Source organism: Callospermophilus lateralis, chromosome 6, assembly GCF_048772815.1.
Source record: "Callospermophilus lateralis isolate mCalLat2 chromosome 6, mCalLat2.hap1, whole genome shotgun sequence".
Lineage (NCBI taxonomy): Eukaryota > Metazoa > Chordata > Mammalia > Rodentia > Sciuridae > Callospermophilus > Callospermophilus lateralis.
In genome coordinates this window covers 94,066,064-94,072,063 of record NC_135310.1, presented here as the reverse complement: position 1 = coordinate 94,072,063, position 6,000 = coordinate 94,066,064, and positions in this window count along the sequence as shown.

The window sequence follows — 6,000 nt, the reverse complement described above, 5'->3', positions numbered from 1 at the left end:
ATGAAGAGAATAAATCTCGTGAAGGAGTAAAATTGGTTCATTCTCATCTTTCATAAAACTTCTAAATATGTCTATTTTTTCTTTGCTTTTTTTATGTTAACAGCTGAGATTAAAATAAAAGTTAGTACCTTACTGACACATATTAATTATTCTTTTAATAAAACAGTCTCAGCTTTGTTTTGACATTCCTGGGAGAAACATAAGATGTAATTGAATTTCTTAAATCATCTTATCACATCATATGATGATTTAAATAATATTAGAGTTAACATATAAGCATGAAAATTATCATTATTTTAAAGTAGAAAATAAATTTAAATTTTTCCTACACTATTTGAAGTTTTATTACAAAGTCAAAATCAAGAGCAATATCCAATAGTGATGCTGGTATTAGTTTTCCTGGTTACAATATAAAGAACTTATTTTTTTAAAGAGAGAGAGAGGAGAGAGAGAGTGAGAGAGAAAGAGAGAAGTTTTTAATATTTATTTTTCAGTTTTCGGTGGACACAACAGTTTATTTTATTTTATGTGGTGCTGAGGATCGAACCTAGCACCCCGAGCATGCCATGCTTGAGCCACACCCCCAGCCCAAGAACTTCTTAACCATAAGTTTTCTATGTAGATATATAAAGATTCATAATTTGTCCAACATGATATTCTGAAAACATGAAGTATGTATGCATAAAAGAGATTTAAATAACAAGTTAGCTTTTTATTTAAGGGTTCTAATTCTAAATAGTTAAAATGGGATAAACTATATAAAATACTATAAGAATGTACAAATTTGCATATTGATCATTATTTCAGATGCTTCTAGGGTCAAAGTAGGAAGTGAAAGAAAACTGTGTAACTGAGGGTCATATTCTTCTGCTTGAATCTAATCTCCTCCTTCCACATTTAAATCAAAGGACTTCTGAAAAACAACCTAACATTTATTGAAATAACTTATTCAATGCACTGTATAAAAATTGTGGCTACAAAATAGCAACTGATAGCACTTTTGTACTAGGCATGCAATATCTTTATTAAATAGTTCACATGAACAATCATTTTTATTTAAGAATTCATAGTAAAATCCCCTGCTATATTAATTGTAGTTTTATTTTCATAGAAAAGAATCAAGTCTAGATTTATTTCCACTTCCTTAGAATTTGGATGGGTCTCTGACTTGCTTAAATAATAGATAAAATACGGTAGAAGTGATATTATGAGATGTGATTTTTTTCTTTTGTTTTTGGCACTAGGAATTGAACCCAGGGTCTCATTAACACTAAGCTACATTCCAGTCATTTTTATTTATGTGTTTTGAGAAGGGGTCTTTCTAAGTTGCTGAGGTTAAACTTGAACTTGAGATATATGTCTCAGCTTCTTGGGTTGATGGGTTTACATGTGTGAGCCACCATGCTTGACTATATTATGAGAATTGGAAAATTAGTTCTTCAGAGGTCTTATATTTTCTATAATTTCTCATTTAAAATATTTCTCTGTGTCATAATGACTTGAAAAAAAATCCTTGAATTTCCACTTAAAGAGTGAAAAGATAAGCTGCCAGGTCCCCAGCTTATCCACCAGCTAAACATAGCAGCATGAGAGAACATAGATAGGTTGACTAGGCCAACCACCTTGAACATGATTTCCTAAGACATGAACTGGCCTGATGCGCAAGGAACTTTTGATTACTGAACCTATGTGTCTGTCAGACATGATCAGTGTGACAAAAATTATAAAAATATCTGAATTTGTAAATGTAGACACAATAGTCAGAGAATCCAGATTATTATGACTCTGAAATAGGCAAGGACTCAAGTGGTTTATAAAATAAAACTGGCAATCAGGACTGATTATATGCACATATCTGAACTGTTCAGTTTAACCAGATTGTCAGCATGTCAGTTGAAGATACAAGTAAGAGAAAATTGGACTTGAACTGGCTTAAGTAATAAGAAAAATAATTAACTCATGCAAGCATATATCCGAAGTTGGGACAGATATCAAGACAGGCAGATTCAGACATGAATTCAGAATAATATTCTAAAAATTTCTGTCCTGCTTTTCTTCAAATTAGCATCCAAAATGTTACTTTCTTCTTATGAGTGCCTCATTGTTATAATACTATGGCCAGGAGAAACAGGATAAGACTTTTTCATTTACAGAAATTGAGGAGGAATTACTCTTAGATAAAATAATTACAAAGTTTTGTAGAAAATCTTTTGTCTCACTGCACTAAGTTCCTTCTTAAACCTGTCACTGGCAAGTAGGTGTAACTGCTGTGATTAGAGCTCTTAATCAGCTGGAATTTAGATGGAGGCAGCTACCACTCAACCACACGGGTTGCCTACACAAAAGATGAAGGCCCACAGAGGGCAGAGATAATGAATGTGAGACAGTAAAATGTTCACGGGAGACCATTTGTTTAGGCTCTCAAACTCTGCAGTAGTAGTCAGTATTTTTAGCATGTTCATTCGTGTAGATGATCGATTCGTGCAGTTGGTTATTAAGTTCAGATCAGTTAGTCCATCTAAGCATTTCTCTCCTACATTCTTGTGTGCAGGTGAAGTCTTATGAAGGATTCTGAGTGAGGCTGACCTGTATCATTTTGTAATACAGGTCTCATAACCTAATTTTGTCTTTGCATCCAGAGAACTCAGTATTCAATAAAATGGTCACATTTCCCAACCCTTCTCCATCAAGTTCTGCCCAGGTTTTGAGATGATTAATTTATTCAAGTCATAGGGATGAGTTAAACCTGTTCATCCTCTTCCAGAACCAGCAACTCCCATCATATGTCTTAGGCAATATGCTGTCAGGTTTCCAAGCTCCACAGAAAACTTTCTCTTATTCCAAAATGATCCAAATTCATAGTATGTATAACCATTTTGTTCAACCACTTCAGGTCCCGGTTGTGAGGGATTATGTTAGGTCCTGGAACAAGATTGACTTAAAGTGAGTCTCTGGGACCCCAGGTATAATCTATGTCTCTCTGGAAAAATCATCTAACCTCTCTGAACATCATTTTTCTCATCTGTAAAAATAGAGATATTATAGCACCTATTCATCATGTTTGCTTGAAGTTTGTGTGAGTTTAATGAGGAGATGCATGTAAAACCATAGAAAGATGCTGCTTAGGACAGAAAAGTCATACAGTCTGTTACTGTGCTCTACCCTATCCACACACCATAGTTGAATATATGTAAAAAGGTGTAGAGTTTATTTCTTCTGTGTCATAACTGGTTGCTGTATATTTATTGACTGGATTGATTGAGTGAAACCTCACTCAGCTGAATCTGGGGAAACATAATAAAAACCATGACCAGCTGAGTCTCACAGAAACATGGATAAGCATTTTATAGAGAAAGATAACACCACAATTTGCTCAGTCAACTAGATTTGAAACCTCAGAGTAATTGTTTACCACTCCCTCTTCTCCACAACCAATTAATTCCTAAATCCCACAGATTTTCATTCTGTAAACTCTTTCCCATCTGTCTCTGCTCTTTGATTTCCAATTCCATCCTCCTAATGCAGATCTGCATTAACTCTTTCTCAGCCTAGATTATTGCTTCTGATTCAGGAAGTTTTTATTCCAACTTATTCTATAGATTATCATTAATGCCACTGCTTCTTTTTATTTGGCAAGGTCTTTAGATAGCTGGGGTAACACATCTACATTTAGACAATGAGGAATATTTTGATTTGTTGAATCTTAGATGCTATTCTTGATATTTCTACTTTAGGAAACTAAGTATGTATACCTCCACTTAGCTTTCACATAGATTTTACAAATAAATATTAATAAAGAAGAAACCAGCTGTCTTTGTACTTAGCTACAAATTTTTGCACCCGCATGTCAGTCCTTCTGTATAGAGTGAAATCTCATATGTTAAGGCAAAATGTTGGTAGGGATAATCTTTGTAACCTAATACTGGGGAATTCACACTGACTAAAGTTTTTTGCTTTTTTTTTTTTAACTTGAATTTGAACTCACATCTTTGAACATGAATCATTCTCATTTGCAGCAGAAAGAGATCAGACAAATACAGAGAAGTGTGAAGAACTGCATGAAAACCAGGAGAAAGTTAAAATAATCAAAGAGAAAAGAAGTACAGGTAATGACCAAGGAACTTTCATTTGAGAACAGAAGGACATTCACATTAATGAGGTCTATCATCATTTTCTTTTGATCACTTTTGACCCAACAGCTTTGAATTTATGTGATGGACTCAGAGTTGCTACCCTGATGAAGTGGAACCCTTTCCTAGTTCATGTAGGTTTAATTATTCCATTTTCTTTCTGATAATTTCAATAACTCTCCATTAATGATAACACTGCCTATAAACAATAGCTACTCCCACTTATAGGATTTAAAACCATGCAATATATTTTGAATCAAATAAGGCCATATTTTTTTTCAAACATATCCCAAACTTTTCAATGTCATAGAGTTAGTGTATTACTCTATTTTTTCATTATTTCTTCCCTGCTTTTGTCTTTAATTTTTATATATTTTTTCTATTTTTGTTTTCAGCATTTAGGACTTGCTTTCATGATCCAGAGACAATTACAAACCTTACTTCTTCTTGCTGACTTCATCTTCCTGCCTTCAGGCTGTTTTCTTTATAAATATAATGTAATTTTGGGGGTACATTTTCTTCCTATCTATAAAAAGTTCATACCTTAGTCTTAATACACACAACAATAAAAAAAGATCTCATTGATTAAAGATAGTAATCTATAGATTTCTTTCTTGTCAATGGAAAACATTCTGTGAATATACATATATACACATTATTTCTCCTAGAAACAAGTTTAAAAGTATAAATCTGAGGAACCTAACTTCTGAACAAAAACCCTATGTGGTTTTTCAGGCCTAATAAAATGTAAGCAAATGCTTTATCTGGTGGGCCTCAAAGCAGAGTGCTCATCCCAATACAATAATTGGTGTAGAACTAATACAATGTAGGATCTGAAGGGAATTTCGGTTGGAAACTCAGGTCCCAGGGGCTGAGTGAAGCTAAGTGCTTCTTATGCATAGTTTTGTTCCTAGCTTAGGGTTACTCTTCAAAGGTCATCACCCTCTCTCTGACCCTTACAACCATAAAAAATAGTAGCCTTTTTTGTGGGCTCCCTCAGTGGTAAGCTGACTCTCACATCTGTGCTGATGCCACCACTGTATGCCATCCCACCGGAGGAAATGCAAGTGCTGGTAAGGATGGCACTTCTTGTGGTTCAGCCTCTTATTTATACCATCATAGTGATACAAGGTGTGATTGCTACTTTAATTTTGGCTTGATGTCTTAAAGCTGCTCTGCAACTAAGATGTCTCAAGCTTAGCTGAGTTCCAGGCAAAATCGTATCTTCCCTCTGCCATTGTTGTAATAAGTCAATTAATAAATTCAAAATGACTTACCTTGGTCTTCATACCCTGATGATCTGGGTCTTATTTTACTCTCTTAGTTTGTTGTACATTATCTACCTCCGTGGTAATCAATCTCTAACAAAGAGGCCTTATTTCTATATGTGAAACTGACAGATTTTTTTTTTTTTTTTTACAATCATCACTGCACTGCTTCTTCTTCCCCAGCATGCTATTCCCTGTGTTCTCAAATGCTAGGATCTTTTCATTTCTATAACAAAAATACATGAGAAGAACTATGTATAGGAAGAAGAGATTATTTGGAGGTCATGTTTCAGAATTTTCCATCAACAAATGACTGACTCTATTACTCTGGGCCTGAGATGAGGAGGATCATCATAGTGGAAAGGCATAGCAGAGGAAAGCAACATAGAACATTGCACCAAGGAAGCAGAAAGAGCTCCACTCACCAGGGACAAAATGCACACCCCAAAGGCACACCTCCTGTGACTTACCTGCCTACACTTACCACCCAGTTAATCCACATTAGTGGATTAAGCTGCTTATGAGGTTGCATCTTTCAAAACCTAATTGTTTTGCTTCTGAACATTGTTGCATTGTACCACAATAAGATTCTGGGGGATACT